General features: G+C 45.7%; 1 pseudogene; it reads right to left on the bottom strand.

Moving 5' to 3' along the window:
- Positions 1 to 1,130: 1,130 nt before the first annotated feature.
- LOC125554735 lies at positions 1,131 to 17,350 on the bottom strand (annotated as a pseudogene).
- Positions 17,351 to 20,246: the final 2,896 nt, after the last annotated feature.

Raw genomic sequence — 20,246 nt, 5'->3', positions numbered from 1 at the left:
TGTGTATGATCCAAGAAAAATGGAGTGGGCATTTTTCAAAGTTTAAATTCAAACTCATTTGATTTAAATTCAAATGGTTTGAATAGGAAGTGAGGGTTAGGAAGGTCCAAAAATGTTCGGATTTTTGGTGGAGCTCCGGAAATTGGAGAAAGGATATATAGCAAAGTTAGAGGCCAAGAGTTCTGATAACAAAGGCATTGGATTTTTGCAAGTGTGTTAAGGTGAATTCCAAAATAGTGGAATATTTAATATAGCTCCCTAATATTGGGGTATATGTTGTAAAGAGAATCACCACGTGAATTCCCTCGGTTTAAATGGACTGAAGATCCATGCAATTTATTTAGTTGAGTTTTAGTTAGCTTTGAGAAAAAGATGGCATGATGACATGATGCAATGCAAAATATGCAAAGAGGAATGCAACAAGCAAAACAAATCACATGACGAAACTCGGAAAGTATGGAAGGCGTCTAAAGCTCCGGTCTTGGGGCATCACACATGTAGACCGATGGTAGCGGATAAGAGAGAGCAAAAACAAAACTTACTCTTTGTACCGTAGAATATCCTTCCACGGGGCTTTGTTGAGAGCAAAGTCAACCATCTTGTGGGTCATTATCCTTCTCATGCTTAGGCACTCTTTTGGGTCGTAATTTGGCAATTGTCTCCCATTCCAAATGCTAGTGTTGAACAACATGAAGACACCACATTCATTGCCATGCAGAAAAAGAAGGAAAAACACATTGTTATTTCAACATGAGTTGGGGCCATACTCGTGCAACTGAAAACATAGTAAAAGAAAATAAAAAAAATTGCAACTAACAGCCTTGCTTTTGCAAAACCATGTTCTTGACCATGCAACTTTCCCCCCTGAACTGCTATTGTTTCAAAATCCAAGAAGAGAAAGGTGGACAAACATACATTATAGATGCTCTTTGCATCATGCAACTAGCTCAAAAACAAGTGCAACTACCCATTGACATGTGTGCAACTGTATGAAGACTTTCTGCAACTAGATGGTGTGGTTGGTGCAAACAATCTAAGGACCATGCACCGCCCACCCCCCGTAGTTGAATTTTCTCTTGATCAGAAGCCAACTTAAAAAATGAAAGAGGGAAATAGCGTGTGTGCATGACTTACTTCCCGAGTTTCTTGGGTACATCAATGTCGACGACCTGAAAGTGACTGATATTGTGCTTTGGGTAATGGTGCTTCCATAAACACCTCACTGCCCCCACTATAGTTGAAGCACAGTGCATTAAGTCAGGGTTGTCGAGCTTCCTCCAAGAATCTAGCACCTCGAAATGTTGATCCCTTAAGTTGATGTTAAACACCCAGTAGTGTCTGCCTCCTTCTTGGTCATTGGGATCAGCGAACTCGAGCACAGGGAGCATCACCTGCACATATTGACAGCACAGAAAAAGAAGGCAAAAAATAATTATGACTTGTGAAGATCTGGCAAGGGAAAAACAAGAGCTATGCAACAAGAAAAGTTGAAAAACACAAAGTTTGTGTAGACAGAAAAAACTGAACATATCTTGACAGTCTGGGCGATTAGTCTTCTCAAATTTAGAATGTATCTCGGCAGCGTGGTATATTCCTTGCTGCAAGCGTGTCTGCATTGGAAAAGATGACTCTTAGGAAACACACTATAAAAAGAAAGGGACAGTAATGTTGTGTGTAACAAGAACAAGAGTTCTCATTCAACTTACAGCACCCCTTAGTGGCATGATGACCTTCTTTGAGTCACTAGGTAAGGTTTCATTGACTTGGATAAGTGCAGCTTCAACAACACCGTTTGATAGCCATTTGGTAGGCTTCATTGAGTCAGCCAACTCCTTTAGGCTCACAAAGTACCCACCATAGTTAATGATGTCAGGGTTGTTTGGAAAAAAATACGAGGGCAAAGAAAAAGAACAAAAACAGGATTAACTAGTTGCCGTAAATGCATGAAAAGTGAATGAAAAAAATGAGTAACTGTTGTTAAGGTGTGCAAGCTTGATGTGCCAACTATATAAATATTGTTGTGCAAGTGATGTTGCATGAAACTGCAAGTACAAAAACTGACTGTTCCAACTATAAAAAAATAGAATTACTATTGTTGTGCTACTATTACATATGTCTATGACAAAAAAAGATGTTCAACTATATTACTATTTTTGTGCAATTTCAATAGACATGAAACTGCAACTGTAAAGACTGATTGGGCAACTAAAAAGAGAAGAGGGAATATAGATTTACCACAATGTATTAGTTTTACCTTGTTTCTGTGACGTTTACTCCAGGTAAATTCCTTACATAATAGAGGACTGCTGCATAAAGCTTGTTCACTGCAACTGAACATCTTTGTTTTATTGTAGTCGATGTAGGGAGACCTCTGGATAGCAGCTGGCTTGATTATCCTCCTTGTGTTTTTTTTCACTGGTGGGCCAGATGTGGTACTGCCAGACCCACTTGCACCCCCTAAAGCACCTGTCACATCTGGGGTGGGAAACTCATCTGGAGAATCCAAAAGGATGATATGAATTGGTGCCTTCCCAGTGACAACCTTATCTGCAGCAGCACAAACCTCTCTCACAGTTGCTAAATCCCAATCATCTTCCTCGCTACTTTTAGATAACCCTGCCTCTTGTGTTGTCACTTGTGATTTGTTAGGCTCGTCAACTGTGGCAACTAGGGAGTCATCATCAAGATCCAAACCCAAGTCAAATGGTGGAGCGTCGCAGAACCCATCGCCATGATATGATCTTGTTGACGATGCTCTACGAATGGGATCCACAATGTTGTTCTCTCCTTGGACATCCTTGGGTGCATCACCCACTAACTTGGTTCGTGCAATTATGCTTGGCAGTGGTCTTGGCGGTATACACTTGGAAACAAGGTTGTAAACTTACTCTTGTGTAAGGGTGTGTTGTTGATCAAGAGCACGAAATGTAGGCGAATGTTGTTTCTGAGCCTGCACAACATTATTGATAGCTGGGATTTCCATGTTGACTAAATGGGTTGGGGTTGGAGTTGGCACATTGAGTGATGGGGTTGGCACATTGACTGCTTGGATTGGCAATGCAGTTTTTGGGATTGGCACAATGACAGCTTGGGGTTCTGTGTTGACTGATGGGGGTAGGACACATACAACTACAGATGCCTCATTTCCTCTTGTTGTTGGCACAGTGGTAGTTTCACTTTCCTTAATTGCTGATGTATCATGCGTAGTTGATGTTGTAGTTGGCCTATTTGGACAAACAGTTGGCTCACTTGAAGCTGGAGGTGCCACAGAAGATGTTGGGGTTGCGGACTTCCTACACGGCATACTGACAACTTTCTCTTGACTGTTTGATGCAATCTTAACAACATGGCTTGGCACCTTTGTTTCCATTTATGCAAACTTTGTGTCCTTGGAAAAAGACATTGTTTTGTTGCTTTTTTTACCAGGGAGTTTGCATGTTGTAGTGGTGCGCTTGGTATCTACATGCGCAACGGTTGGCTCCTGTAGAACAGCGCTTGCCTCCTTGGGCTCTGGAGTTGGCACCTCCTTTCCCTTCTATTTACTACTGTTCTTCGAATTTTTATCTCCCATACAAGGAATCTTATCTTTTGGTTGACCCAACACCAAGTTCTTGCTAAGTGTCATGAGCTTCTTGCGCTTTGGGACAGTGGGTGGGCGCGGTGGGGATGCAACCATCTTCAAATACAGCACCATCCTTCATTATCTTGTAAAGCATGGTTTTTGAGCCAATCCAGTCCAAACCCTTTCCTGCCTCTTCCATTTCTTCCTCAATGCTTTGTAGTCCGTCGTTCATTATTTTTTAAAGGTATTACCCTTCTCTTTCATGTCAATGATTGCATGAGTTTCCAGCAAGGGGATTTCAAATCTGTTGGGGATTGCTGGCTCTGATCTACAGAAGTCAAAAGGTGAGAAACTTTCCTCAGGCACAACTGCTTTGGTTCCAACTGATTTCGAATCTTCACCCTTGTGATGAATGTCCTTTTGGATGAAAACTGTAGAGTTACACTATCATCAATTGAGTTGCTGTTGTTGTTTCCTCCATCTCTAGAAGTGTTTGCCCTCTTTGAACTGTTGTCACCGCCGCCCATGCCATCATCATCGTCATCATCCTTCCCACTAGCATTGCCTCCATCAAAGGCCCCCTGTCATCGTCGTGTGTCTCCTCGCTATCATCATCATTGTCCCTATCCTTTCCTTGCTCATCTCCATCAACCTTGTCGACATCCTCAGCTTCCCCATTGTTTGTTCCATCTCCTTGCTCTTCCTCTTCCTCATCTTCATTACCGGATTGTTCTTTGTCTTCATTGTTGTCGGCATCATCGTCACCGTCATCATCACCATCATCGTTGCCATTGTCATCATCATGTTCTTCAACATTCCTTCCCTCTTCATCCTCATCTTCTTCTTTGAACTCATCACTTTCTTCAGAATCATTTCCAACTCCCAGGTCAACATCTTCTTCCTCTGACTCACTTTCCTCCACAAATTCATCTTCTTCACTTCCATCCACCTCTTTTGTTTGCTTGGCAACAGATTGACGCTTCCGTCGCCTAGTGTGTGAGCTTTGAGACTTTGTTTGACCACTTGAAGGCCCCTTGAGAGGAGACAAATATGGTTCCTCTTCCTCAAGCTTGGCAAAACCTTCGATGAAGTTGCTAAGATTGTCCGATATTCCTTTACATAGATCATGAACCATACTTGCTAACTTGAACTTCTACATAACATTAGAAAAAACAAAATTTAAAATTTAAAAAGGAAAATGGAGATAATGAAAGTATATTTGTTTGCAACTGCAAACCTAAGTTTGGTGCAAGTATACCAAAGTAATGTGCAACTGAGATAATGAAAGTGTGCAACTGAAGAGGGGTAAGTTTGCAGGAAGTAAAAAAACATAGTTTGTAACTGGGAGTTGTGAAATCTGTGTAAGTGGAAGCATAAGTTTTATTCAAGTAGAAAAAAGGTGGCTGCTGCAACTAAAGTGTAACTTTGGTACAGGTAAACAAAAGCTATGTTGCAACTGACATAATAACTATGTGCAACTCATGCATGCATTGGGCGCAGAAAAGTAAACAACAAAGGATGATTAGTACAACTAACACATGATATAATAAAAAAACATGATTTTTGTTCTAGTAAAAAAAGTGGGCCAGCAAAAAGGATAACTCACGTGGGGATTGTAACTCAATGGAACCTTTGATGCCACAAACGCTTCTGCCTGCAGCAATCCTCCGAAGAGTGTTGAATCATCTTTGCTTCTATACTGCTCCTTGAGCTATTCACAAAAATAAAGATCATTTAACAACAAAAGCAAAGTTATTATGTGGATCTATAAAAGAAAAAAGCACACATCTGAGCAACTACCACATGCCCTAGAAGCAAAAAAGGTAACTAAAATTACTATGTGAAGTCCTAATGAGAAGTAGTACCGTAACACAAAATATGAAACAAAGCATGTGTGCAACTATCATAAGTCTGTGTGCCAACTATCAACATAGACTTGTGCAACTACCTACATATATGTGAGCAACTACCACATGCCCTCAGAAGCAAAAACTGACTAAAATTATTATGTGAAGTCCAAAATGAAAGTGGTACTGTAACAGGAAATATGAAATAAGCATGTGTGCAACTGTCTTAAGTCTATGTGCCAACAATCAATATAGACATGTGCAACTACTTACAAATATGTGAAAAAATGTGCAATTACAGACTTTGAGCATAATGACCAACTCACTTGAAATTTCCGAAAGATGCCAGGCGAAATCAAGTCCTTTTTCATTATATTATTGATTAGATTCTTATCATAGGCATGGGCTCAAACCTCGTAGTGGCTTACTCGCACATTAACATCAAGTGCATCAATGTAAAGAATCTGTATAGCATCATCCCCAAGAGACAAACAAAAGGGGGGAATAAACATATGAGAACATTGGTGATAAAGCACAAAACCTATAGAAAAGTACGTCTAACAGATACAAAACTTAATTAGAGCTCACCATCAAATGATACTGGTAGCAACAAACTGTTTGCTTGCCCTCACCCATGTTGCAGAATGCTTCGTTTATGTGGTCAGCAACAAATAAGCTCACATTGCTCTTCAATAGAACATCAGGTTCTAGCACAAAACTGTAGCAATGTGGGCTCAGAGAAAGACTAGTTCTAGGAGCTAAAAAGGTGCTGAAAGCAATTGCAAGCCAGCCAGTGAGGAACTTGTTATCAGTTGTTCCCTTCATAGCTTTCATCGTCTTGCTGAATTCGGTAATTGTGGGGTGTTTGGTGGCCCGGTGTGGTTGAACATCTGATTAACAGTCTTCACAGCCTCCTTTTCAACAATGTATTTCAGACGCGGCCCTTTGTTGGGTAAACCAAAGTTCCTGTGCACACTAGCAGCATCTATTGGAATAGTTCCCATGCCTGGGAATACCAAAGCTAAACTGCCTGGGTCGTACAACTGGACTAGGAACTTCGTTAAGTCAGAAGGCAGTGTGTCTGCTAAGTTTACCAAACCTCCTAACATCTTCTCATACAAGAAATACCTTTGAACATGTGTTAGTTCCTTGTTCACCTTCACAAACATCCCTGGTGAGGCCCTAATCCTTCCAGCTTGTGAACGTTGCCGAGGAATGTTCCCTTCAACTCCAACTTCGCCCACCTAAGACAAAAACAAGGGAAATGAATACAGACAAATTGTGCAACTAGTGTACATATGTATGCAACTGATCATGCATAATAAATTGAAAAAAAATCACATAGTTGATTGGTGTGCAACTATTATCCCTTATTGTGCAACTGACATGTAAATACTTTGAAATTAAAAAACCTGTCCAAAATGTATACATGTTTGGGTGTAGCTGTGTCACTACTTCAGGATGCTGCTAAGGCGACACTATGATCAGAGACTGTCGGTGTCAAAACCGGCGGATCTCGGGTAGGGGGTCCCGAACTGTGCGTCTAAGGCGGATGGTAACATGAGGCAGGGGACACGATGTTTTACCCAGGTTTGGGCCCTCTTGATGGAGGTAAAACCCTACGTCCTGCTTGATTTATTCTTGATGATATGGGTATTACAAGAGTTGATCTACCACGAGATCGGAGAGGCTAAACCCTAGAAGCTAGCCTATGGTATGATTGTATGTTGTCCTACGGACTAAAAGCCTCCGGTTTATATAGACACCGGAGGGGGCTAGGGTTACACAAGGTCGGTTACAAAGGAGGAGATACACATATCCGTATTGCCTAAGCTTGCCTTCCACGCCAAGTAGAGTCCCATCCGGACACGAGACAAAGTCTTCAATGTTGTATCTTCATAGTCCAACAGTCCGGCCAAAGGATATAATCCGGCTGTCCGGAGACCCCCTAATCCAGGACTCCCTCAGTAGCCCCCGAACTAGGCTTCCATGACGACGAGTCCCGCGCGTAGTGTTGTCTTCGACATTGCAAGGCGGGTTCTTCTCCAATTTTCAAGTGTTTGTAAGCAGTGTCCGGCTCCATAAATGTTGAAACTCTTGGCTTCTGTGCCCAATAAGGGCTTTCTCCCACGCGTTGAATGAATACGAGGCGCCAAGGCGTTTTTACATTTGCCCCCCTAGCCAGATGAATAAATTGTCTATTAAAGGGATGGGGATTCTTAGATCCGATCCATACCATCCCCCCCCAGCGAGAATCCATCAGAGCGCGTTTTGAAAAGATCCATTCCAGCATGGCCGACCTCCGCAGCTCCTCCTCCCGCCCCCGTAGCCCTAAGCCCGGTGATTGGGAGAGGTGTTAAGTCCCGCACAGTCGATTAGTCGAACTGCAGACTAAGGGATTTCTCCCTCCGGCGTAGATGGTGCCCGTTCGAGCCAGGCTTGCCACCTACAATGGCGGGGAGCAAGCGGAGAGCTTTCCCTGTCCCTCCATGGGGGAACAGGTTTGCCTTGTTCCTTATTTACTAAGGGGACTCGGATTTCCAATTCATCCGTTTCTCCGCGGGCTCCTGGAGTTCTACGGCCTCCAATTACACAATCTCACCCCTGCCTCCATTCTACATATCGCCGGCTATGTTGCTCTCTGCGAGTTGTTCCTAGGCTGTGAGGCTCACTTCGAGCTGTGGAAAAGGTTATTTTGCCTCGTCCCTCGCATACAGAGGAGATCACTTTATCAAGTGGGCGGAGCCGAAATATGGCGCATCGCCGATACCGGATACCTGTCCGGTACCCCGAAGAAGTCGTCCGAAGACTGGCCTTCAGAATGGTTTTATATGGAGGACGTTCCCCTTTCGTACCCTGTTCGGCGGGGTCTTCCTGAGTTCAACAATGCTCCTCTAAAGAAGAGCCGAAGTTGGCGCCCACGGAGCCCCCAGCCGGAAGACAATGGAGAAGTCCTCTGTCTGATGAACCGGATCAAAGCACTGACTCAATCAGGATTGACAATAATCGAAGATATGTCGATTTGCATAATGCAGGGAGTGCAGCCACTTCAATATCGTGGGCACCCCTTGTGGTGTTATAACGGGGCAGATGACGCCACCCGCTGCGGGCATAAGGGTCCGGACAATGCTGCCGCTCTAGCAAAAATTATGTCTGAACTGTTCAAGGGTGAGGAAGAGGAGTTCACTCGCATCAAGCCACGGGATGGATTCTCCATGTACAATCCTCCAAGCTGGGTAAGTTATATCTCCCTGCTCCCATTTTTCCCGCATTCTTTGTCGTAAGTATTCACCTTGCCACTTTGCGGCAGGAACTGCGAAAAGCCATAAAGGAGGTCAGCAGCCCTTCTCCACAACCAGAGGACCTTGACCGGGCCCTCAACTCCGGACTTGAAGAAGATTCGGTTATATTTGTGGAGCTGATAGACCGGCAGTTCTATTAGTTAAGCTGCGACGATGCCATGGTGGCCATTACGGCCGACTATCCCGGACTGCTAGCTGCATCGCATGTAAGAAAAACCAAAAATCCCAACTCCAAAACTAGGATCCCTTTTAGGCACTTCACCCACCATATGCACATGGCATCTTTTACAGGGAAGGCATTCGGGACGCCCTGCCGAACCCGCAGCAACTCGCCAACAAGAGGCACCGAGGCCGGCTAGGCCAAAAAGGAAGGCAGTCAGGACGGAGATGCCAGCGCAAAGGTATAAGAAAAACCCTGCCCCATGGTTGTCGTCTTTCTCGAAATGTAATGACGCCCGTGTTTCTTTAACAGAAAAAACGCTCGCCGGAATATGTCCAGCGATGTTGCCAATCACGCTTCCACCAGTCGGGCGCCAGGACCGGACATGGAGGCAGAAGCCGATATCGGGCAGGCGTCGGATAATCCCCCTATAGAGGATGCGGATAGATTATCTGCTACAAACTCAGAAGTGGAAAGCGCCATGAATCATAGGCGCCGCCGGGCCATACTCCATGACGCTTGTTTCTCACTAGAGGCGTTTGACGCCTTCAATTCTGGAGATGCACACCTCCGTGTTGCTCAAGATGGTCTAGCTAGAGCCACGGATCAGTATGTAAAGGATGTACGGGTGAGTAAATCTAACGATTTATATGTATCAGTAGCCCCTGAGACTTGAAACAGTTAGAAGAACTGATTTAAAGATCATCTTTATTGTGCAGGTTCTTAGAGAGAAGAATACTAGGCTGTCACAGGAGCTGGATGAATGCAAGACCCAACTGTGGGCTGCTGTAGCCGCATTGCAGGAACCGAAAAAGCCACCTGCTAGTAACATTTACTTTAAAGAATGATGGTTACCATATAACGTGCGACATGGCTGCAGATCTAACAACAGATGTTGCAGATGAATCCAGAGAGAATCCGGAAGACCAGCATGTTATGCCACAGCTAGAGGCTGGCAAATGCGTGCTGGCTGAGGTTAGGCGGGAGAAAAACAATCTCCAAGATGCCAATATTATGCTGAGCGTGGAACTAAAAGACGTTCGAGGCCAGCTTGCAGACTCCGAGAAGGAGAATAAGCGGCTTCGGCACGGCATTTTCAGTAAGTGCTTGAAAGAATCCTTTTAAAGGAGTTCGGCGAAGAAGCCGACTAACAGCGTTATGTCTGTAGGTATGCTGACGGATCGTCCCACGGAGGAAATGCCCGGGTCTGTGGGTGATCTTCTGTCCGAGTTGTCACATCTACACGAACAAGTTCGGCAGTTGATGCAGGGTGTTGCCCAGGCCTTGTGGCCGTCCGTCTCCCTGCCAGAGGGCGTTGCCGAGCTTGCGGAGAAGCTCAAGGGAGCACAGCAGCGCTTCCGATTATGGAAGATATCAGCCTGCCGACAGGGTGCCAGAGAAGCCTGGGCCATGGTGAAGACGTGGTATACCAAGGCAGACCCAAATCACATGGCCGAGGTCGGACCCGTGGGGCCCGACGGAAAAGAGATCCCCGTTAGCTTAGTTTATGGGCAAGTAGAATTAGCCGCAAAGTATTCTCAATAGGATTGTAAGCTAGACCGCCTGTTGGATGGTAATTTAGTCAGTCTGCATGACTATGTAATTAGAGTGACATGTATAATGCCTTCTAGCCGGATTGTAGATCATTTGTCGTTGCGGACCTTTTCGCTTCAACCTCCGGGCCCAATAGTCCGGAGTGTATCTGAATACCCGCTCAGTTATATAAGAATCGGGGTATGCGTGGAGACCAGGCGTAGGGGTCATTAGTGCTTTATCAGACAAGTGCCCAACTAGTTATGTTATATTACATGGGTAGTAAGAAACATCTTCCAGGGAGAATAGTTCCGTTAAGGGTTCCTTTCCCTGGGTAAGCATGCCCTGAAGTGCATGTCTGGACTGCGATAGGAAACGCAGGAAAAACATCTGGGGGCAGATATGGACAATAAATAAAAATCATCTTTTGTTCACCGACCGAATATTCCCTTAAGAACGCTAGCTTTCGGCTTCACCCAGTCTGAGGTACACATCCGGCTGACCCGGCAGAAACAATCGCAGAGGTGCTCCCCTTATGCCCTAGCCGAATTAACGGGAACGTAGGGCATAAATACAAGAGCCAGGCAACCCAGCTTGGCCAAAACTTAAGTCATATCGATGCATATAATGGTGAAAAAAGGTACATGCGGAAGTATAACACATGTGTGGGACATGAGGCCCAGATAAATAAGTTAAGCTTCTGTGAAAGAAGCCCCCAGGTATGAAGAGTGCGGCTAGCGCATCTGTAATGTGCAAGCGAGGCACAAGGTGACCCTTGAAGGCCTAGAGAAATAATAAAAGAAAGAAAGAAAGAGAAACAAGACAGGTAATGTATATGCAGAAAATGAACAAATGGAGGGGACTAACATAGAGTCCGGTGCTAGGCATAGAATCTTCGGAGCCTGGCCGCGTTCCATGGGTTCGGCTCGAGTCGACTAGTCGATGCATCCCGCAGTCGGTACGCTCCACCGGTCAGAACTTGGTCAATAATGAAGGGACCCTCCCATTTGGGCTCGAGCTTGTTCTTTTTCTTATCCGGCAGGCGTAGAACTAGTTTGCCAACATTATAAGTTTTGGCCCGTACTTCTCTGCTTTGGTATCTGCGAGCCTGTTGCTGATAAAATGCGGAACGGGCTTTGGCTATGTCGCGCTCCTCCTCCAGGGTGTCCAAACTGTCCTGCAGATCGAGCTCGGCTTCTCTTTCTTCGTACATGCGCACTCGAGGTGAGTCATGAATTATGTCACAGGGCAAGACTGCCACTGCGCCGTACACCATAAAGAAGGGTGTATATCCGGTACTACGATTCGGCATGGTCCGCAGCCCCCAGAGTACGGAGTCGAGCTCCTCTACCCAGTACGTGTTACACTCTGTTAAGGAGCGCACTAATCTGGGTTTAATGCTGCTCATTATAAGACCGTTTTCTCGCTCGACTTGACCATTGGTTTGTGGGTGATAGACTGAAGCATAATCGAGCTTGATGCCCATTTTGCTGCACCAGAGTTTTACCTCGTCGGTTGTGAAGTTCGTGCCATTATCAGTGATGATGCTGTGGGGGACGCCATAACGGTGTACAACCTCGGATATGAAGTCTATCACCGGTCCGGATTCAGCTGTTTTAACAGGTTTTGGGCTCTATCCATTTGGTGAATTTATCCACCATGACCAATAAGTATTTTTTCTTGTGGGTTCCCCCTTTAAGGGGTCCAACCATGTCAAGCCCCCAGACCACAAAGGGCCATGTAATGGGGATTGTTTGGAGGGCGGTGGGTGGCATGTGGCTTTGATTTGCAAAGAGCTGGCAGCCGGCACTGCGTTGGACCAAGTCCCATGCATCTGCCCGGGCCGTTGGCTAATAGAATCCTGTACGGAAGGCCTTGCTTACAAGAGCCCGGGCTGCGGCGTGATGACCGCCGAGTCCGGCGTGAATTTATGCCAAAAGATTCCGCCCTTCCTCTTCGGAGATGCACCTTTGAAGGACTCTGATAGTGCTTTTTTTGTACAATTCTCCCTCATGGACCCTGTAGGCCTTGGATCGCCGCACTATGCAGCGTGCCTCATTTTGGTCCTCCGGAAGTTCCTGTCTAGTTAGATAGGCCAGGAATGGTTCTGTCCACGGGGCAATAATGGCCATTATTTCGTGGGCTGAAGTTGTTATTTCGGTGGCGGAGCCTCCGATTGTGCCAGAGAGTTCGGTATCGGGTATTTTGGCCGGGTCCGGACTGTTGTTACCGGTGTCCCCTTCCCATACTACGGATGGCTTGAACAGCCTTTCCAAAAATATGTTGGGGGTACCGCATCATGTTTTGCACCGATGCGGGCGAGGATATCCCCCGCCTGATTGTTTTCCCGAGCCACATGGTGAAATTTGAGCCCCTCGAACCGAGCTGAGATTTTTAGGACGGTGTTTCAATAGGCCGCCATTTTCGGATCCTTGGCGTCAAAGTCTCCATTTATTTGGGATATTGCGAGGTTTGAATCCCCACGCACCTCCAGGCTTTGAATGCCCATGGAGACTGCCATCCGAAGACCATGCAACAGAGCTTCATATTCGGCTGCATTGTTGGAGTCTGTATACAATATTTGCAATACGTACTGAACGGTATCTCCGGTTGGGGACGTCAGGACGACGCCAGCCCCTAGACCAGCCAGCATTTTAGAACCGTCGAAGTGCATGATCCAATTGGAGTATGCGCCGTACTCTTTAGGGAGTTCGGCCTCCGTCCATTCGGCGACGAAGTCGGCCAATACTTGCGACTTAATGGCTCGTCGAGGTTTGTATGTTATGTCGAACGGGAGGAGCTCAATGGCCCATTTGGCAATCCGGCTCGTAGCGTCGCGGTTGTTTATAATATCATTAAGTGGCACTTCCGAGGCTACTGTAATCGAACACTCTTGAAAGTAGTGTCGTAGCTTCCGCGATGCCATGAATACTGCATATGCTATCTTTTGGTAATGCGGGTACCGTGATTTGCATGGAGTGACGACAATGGATACATAGTATACCGGCTTTTGAAGAGGGAATTTATGTCCGTCCGCTTCCCGTTCGACAACGAGCACCGCGCTTACAACTTGATGAGTTGCCTCAATGTACAACAGCATTGGTTTGCTGATGTTTGGCGCGGCCAGGATTGGTTGGTTGCCAAGATGGCCTTTATTTCTTCCAATCCGGCTGTGGCCACGTCCGTCCACTCGAAGTGTTCGGTGCGCCGAAGGAGGCGATAAAGGGGTAAAGCCTTTTCTCCTAAGCGGGAGATAAAGCGGCTTAGAGCCGCCACACATCCAGTTAACTTTTGGATTTGTTTGAGGTCTGTTGGGGTAGCCAACTGTGACAAAGCTCGGATTTTGGCCGGATTAGCTTCAATACCTCTATTGGAGACAATGAAACCCAGGAGCTTTCCGGCTAGTACGCCGAAAACGCATTTTTCCGGATTGAGCTTGATGTCGTATGTTCAGAGGTTGTCGAATGTGAGCCTCAAGTCGTCTATCAAAGAGTCGACGTGTTTAGTTTTGACGACCACATCGTCTACGTATGCCTCTACTGTTTTGCCGGTTTGTTTCTCCAGACATGTTTGAATCATGCGATGATATGTTGCGCCGGCATTTTTGAGCCCAAAAGGCATTGTGTTAAAACAGAAGGGACCGTATGGTGTGATGAATGCCGTTGCGGCTTGGTCGGACTCCGCCATCTTGATTTCGTGGTAACCGGAGTATGCGTCGAGGAAACACAATGACTCGTGTCCTGCGGTAGCATCAATGATTTGATCGATGCGTGGGAGGGGGAAGGGATCCTTTGGGCAAGCTTTATTGAGGTCTTTGAAATCGACACAAAGGCGCCAGGATTTGTCCTTCTTTGGTACCATCACCAGGTTTGCTAGCCAGTCCGGGTGTTTTATTTCTCTGATGAATCCGGCCTCCAATAACTTGGCTAGTTCCTCTCCCATGGCATGTCTCTTAGGTTCGGAGAAACGCCAAAGAGCTTGCTTGACCGGCTTGAATCCCTTTAGGATATTGAGGCTATGCTCGGCCAGCCTGCTGGGATTCCTGGCATGTCTGAGGGATGCCAGGCGAATATGCCCCAGTTCTCGCACAGGAACTCTCGTAGTGCGGCGTCCACATCGGGGTTTAACTGTGCCCCGATGGAGGCCGTTTTTGTAGGGTCCGTTGGGTGGACTTGGAATTTGACTATTTCATCCGCTGGTTTAAAAGAGGTGGACTTGGACCTCTTGTCGAGTATCACGTCGTCCCTGTCCACTGTGGAGCGTAGCGTGGTTAATTCCTCGGCCGAGAGGGCTTCGGATAATGCCTCGAGGGCCAATGCGGCTGTTTTGTTTTCGGCGCGGAGTGCTATGTCCGGATCGCTGGCGAGAGTGATGATTCCGTTGGGCCCAGGCATTTTGAGCTTCATGTGCGTCTAAGGTGGATGGTAACAGGAGGCAGGGGACACAATGTTTACCCAGGTTCGGGCCCTCTTGATGGAGGTAAAACCCTACGTCGTGCTTGATTGTTCTTGATGATATGAGTATTACAAGAGTTGATCTACCACGAGATCAGAGAGGCTAAACCCTAGAAGCTAGCCTATGGTGTGATTGTATGTTGTCCTACGGACTAAAACCCTCCGGTTTATATAGACACTGGAGGGGGCTAGGGTTACACAAGGTCGGTTACAAAGGAGGAGATACACATATCCGTATTGCCTAAGCTTGCCTTCCATGCCAAGTAGAGTCCCATCCGGACACGAGACGAAGTCTTCAATCTTGTATCTTCATAGTCCAACAGTCCGGCCAAAGGATATAATCCGGCTGTCCGGAGACCCCCTAATCCAGGACTCCCTCAGAGACCCTTCGACAAATCTGTGTGCGATGCAATAATCGCAAACGGTGGTGTAAAATAATTGTTAAAAAGGTGCAAAACGTTTGCGATGGCAGGCACATCAAACACGATTCAGATTTTAGTTGCGTGTGTGATGTTGAGCATACGGTTGATCCATATGAACTGTTTGCGATTAGACAGAACAACAGAAACGGGCAGCCATATCAATGTGTGTGCGATATACGGCATACAACTCGCTCCGATGAACTGTTTGCGATGATCGAGGTGAACACAAACGATTCGGCGTACCAAGATGTGTGTGATACCCGACAAACAGGTCGGTAATCAGAATTGTGTGCGATCATTATAGACAGCCCATACAGACTTTTTTGTGAATTGTGTGCTCATCAGGGCAGACAGTCCAACAGACCAACCTGTGGGTGATAATGTAGAAGATCTCTGTCGAATACTTATTAATAACCGTCTGCGATGAGATTGACCGGATAAACAGAGATAACAAATTAATATGAGCGAACGGAAATAGAGATATGTACAGTCTATTTAATTTAGTCCTTGTTGTTGTTGTTGTTGGATGGCCCCGCGACATCGTCTTGGCAAGGACGCTTCTTGCTGCTGACGGTTGGCTTTTCATCGCCGCCGATGTCATCATCGCCATTGCTGTCGTCGTCCTCCTCCTCCTTGTTCGAACATTCCTCCTCCTCCTCATCGTCGTCCTCTTCTCCATCCTCTGACGGCTCCTCGTCAGTTTTTTTTCGTCTGACGACTTCGGAGGCGGCATCCCTTCCATGATCCGGATATAATCGAGGTCTGAGATCGACGCTGGACTCATGGAAGACGAGCAGGATGATTCCGATGTTGACCTATCATCGGGCGCCAGACTGTTGGCCAAACTGTCTTCCTCGCTATCGCTCGACATGGCTGCGGAGTGTGTGCCAATGTGTAGCACGGCTTGCCGGAGACGATGAAGATGGTGGACACTTAAGTAGGGTATGCAAAGAAGAGGAAATGCCAATTGAAGCGGGGGTTGACGTATTATCTAACCACTGATATAATCAACTGCAATTATCTATACCCGGTCGCTCCAAATTCCCGGGGTTGCGCAGGACTCCTATTGCCTGGTTTATATTTTCAGGACAAAAAGAAGGAACGAGTTTTGGGATTATGCATCGGTACCGGTACGAATGGAGTAGGACAGTTGGCAAGCAATACATTGAGCTCTTCTTATTGATAAAGCCAGTAATAATCAAACTACAAAGGAAAAGGAAAAAGACAAAGGAAAATATCTGCATGAATCTTCACGTAACATCAATGCCATAGGACCTATATGTGCATTACTTAGAGCACATCTAGATGTGCTTTAGAAATACTGTCAAACAAAACCCCTAATCATCATTGTAAACAACGCAGAACATGGCTAATGCGACAACCAGAACTACACATGCTAGTTCCTTCTTGTCTCTTGCTTTCATCTGTTTACTGTGATTGATTCTTTCTTGCTTCATCGTACTAATTGCACATTACAGACCAGCCAGTTTCTTCTTCAGCTTTACGTTATCTCCTGCGAGCTTGGTGATAACACTCCGAGCCCTGCCATGCCATTCTTCATCCAGCTATTTAACAAAGGCACAAGCCTCATATCCCTCCCAATGTTAAATAGCATTCAGGATGAGCGGTGGCATTACCTGAAGTAAAATGATGAACTTAGCACTAACCTCTAAGGGTCAACTGAGAAACCGCCTGCCAATGTCGAATCCCTCCGTGCATACACGTCAAGCGGGAGTGTGCCCGTGCACACAACTCAGCTTTTGGTACTTCTCAGTGGCGCAAAACCCGGAGTCGAACTCGTGTTGTGGGAGTCAGAAGTGATGCTCCGGATCCGGCGGCAGATCGCTTTCCTGGGGGGAGGGGGTGTCATTCAGGATGGATTTAGCAAGGAGCTATACTTTGGACATGCTAAAAAAGATCGGGATAGATTGGAACCTGACAGGACAATTTGGATCCGTAGTACACCTGCCTTCTGATGACCTTAGGCAAGTTCTCGACGGCGACCGCCGTCGTGGTGGCGATACGAGTAGGAGCAGCCGCACCTAAACCATCAGCACCACTCATCTGCATTCCCCCAATGTCAGCACCACACGAGGGAATTTGGAGGCTATGTAGGTATTTGGGAGAAATGGGGAAACTGTGGGGATAAGCTAACGGTCGGGAACTACTTATGGCACTATATGTTGTATACGGCACACTATTTATACATGTCGTATGTTTTAGGTATTACAACATCTCACACGATTTCCACACCAAACCGTGTGAGAAGACAACGTAGGTTAGACACGGTTGTCGTTACATAACCATATGTGATGTACTATCCTGTCCATATAATTGAGTTATACTGATACCGTGTAAACAGCCGCTCTACGAATATCCGTCAAAAAAAGCAGCCGCTCTACATATAGAGATGGCAGCGGCGGCCTAGGCAGTGGCTACCCGAGAAGAGGTCAATCCTCTGTCGATGGGCGGTGGCAGCGTCATAGGAGGTCAATCCTCGATCTGCGGTGGGAGATAGGAGGAGCTCAACCATCAAGGTGGCGGCGGTATGATTCGAGCACATTCATCACAGTCGATGGCGGGATAGTGGAGGTCAAACTTCAGGCGGCGGACGCACTAAGCTTTGCTCCTAGACCCTGCTGTCTCGGTGTGCCGCCGCATCGTGCTTCTTTGTCTGCTGGGGGGAGGTCGCCGCGCGGCTAATTAATTAAGGTATTCTTTTTGTGAGTGGCTTAATTAAGGTATTGAATTCCTAAGGGTAGTGTTGTACTAGTACTCTGCGTGTAAATTGCCTGGCCATTAACTTTTGTCATTGCACGTCTGGATAACAACATGGAGTGCCCTCAGTAATTATGAAAATAAAACCTTGTGATTTATGCAAGCATATTTAGGCAGCAGTTAATCTGTGTATTAATGTTTTTGTTTTGTTTTTAATTACCATTCGTGTGGTGCAGATGGAATGATCTCAATGGATGAAGAATCGGAAAACCACTGATTTTATCAGTGGCATGACATAGTTCATGAATTTGGCTGAAAATACAAAGAGGAGAATTGGTGATGCGGATTGCTGATACGTCTCCAACGTATCTATAATTTTTGATTGTTCCATGCTATTATATTATCTGTTTTGGATGTTTAATGGGCTTTAATATGCACTTTTATATTATTTCTGCGACTAACGTATTAACCGAAGGCCCAGTGCAAATTGATGTTTTTTGCCTATTTCAGTGTTTCGCAGAAAAGGAATATCAAACGGAATCCAAACGGAACGAAACCTCCGTGAGGATCTTTCTTGGAACAAACGCAACCCATCAGACTTGAAATACAAGTCTGGAAGTCCGCGAAGCTCCCACGAGGCAGGAGGGCGCGCCCCCAATGCTCGTGGGCCCCACGGAGCTCCACCGACCTACTACTTTCGCTTATATATACTCTTATACCCTGAAAACATCCAGGAGATCCACGAAACCACTTTTCCACCGTCTCAACCTTCTGTACCCGTGAGATCCCATCTGAGGCCTTTTCCGGTGATCTGCTAGAGGGGGATTCGATCGCGGAGGGCTTCTACATCAACACCATGGCCTCTCCGATGATGTCTGAGTAGTTTACCACAGACCTTCGGGTCCATAGTTATTAGCTAGATGGCTTCTTCTCTCTCTTTGGTTCTCAATACAAAGTTCTCCTCGATGTTCTTGGAGATCTATTTGATGTAATACTCTTTTGCGGTGTGTTTGCCGAGTTCCGATGAATTGTGGGTTTATGAATTTGATTATCTATGAATATTATTTGGTTCTTCTCCGAATTCTTATATGCATGATTTGATATCTTTGCAAGTATCTTCGAATTATCGGTTTAGTTTGGCCTACTAGATTGATCTTTCTTGCAATGGGAGAAGTGCTTAGCTTTGGGTTCAATCTTGTGGTGTCCTTTCCCAGTGACAGCAGGGGCTGCAAGGCACGTATGTATTGTTGCCATCGAGGATAAAAAGATGGGGTTTATATCATATTGCTTGAGTTTATCCCTCTACATCATGTCATCTTGCCTAATGCGTTACTCTGTTCTTATGAACTTAATACTCTAGATGCATGCTGGATAGCGGTTGATGTGTGGAGTAATAGTAGTAGATGCAGAATCATTTCGGTCCACTTGACACGGACGTGATGCCTATATTCATGATCATTGCCTTAGATATCATCATAACTATGCGCTTTTCTATCAATTGCTCGACAGTAATTTGTTCACCCACCATAATATATGCTATCATGAGAGAAGCCACTAGTGAAACCTATGGCCCCCGGGTCTACTTTACATCATATAAGTTTCCGATTTATAATTCTAGTTTACTATTTATTTTCCAACCTATACAAAAATACCAAAAATATTTATCTTATTATCTTTATCAGATCTCACTTCTGCAAGTGGCCGTGAAGGGATTGACAACCCCTTTACCTCGTTGGTTGCAAGGTTCTTGATTGTTTGTGCAGGTACTAGGCGACTTGCGTGTAGTCTCCTACTGGATTGATACCTTGGTTCTCAAAAACTGAGAGAAATACTTACGCTACTTTGTTGCATCACCCTTTCCTCTTCAAGGGAAAACCAACGCATGCTTAAGAGGTAGCAAGAAGGATTTCTAGCACCGTTGCCAGGGAGATCTACGCTCAAGTCAAGACATACCAAGTACCCATCACAAACTCTTATCCCTCGCATTACATTATTTGCCATTTGCCTCTCGTTTTCCTCTCCCCCACTTCACCTTTGCCATTTTATTCGCCCCTTTTTCCATTCGCCTCTTTTTCGCTTGCTTCTTGTGTTCTTGTGTGTTGGATTGATTGTCTGTCACGATGGCTCAAGATAATACTAAATTATGTGACTTTTCCAATACCAACAACAATGATTTTATTAGCACCCCGATTGCTCCTATTACCGATGCTTAATCTTGTGAAATTAATGCTGCTTTGTCGAATCTTGT

The sequence above is a fragment of the Triticum urartu genome, chromosome 4 (genome assembly GCF_003073215.2).
Source record: "Triticum urartu cultivar G1812 chromosome 4, Tu2.1, whole genome shotgun sequence".
NCBI classification, from domain to species: domain Eukaryota; kingdom Viridiplantae; phylum Streptophyta; class Magnoliopsida; order Poales; family Poaceae; genus Triticum; species Triticum urartu.
Note: the sequence above shows the minus strand (reverse complement) of the source record. Positions and strands in the feature narration are given on the sequence as shown.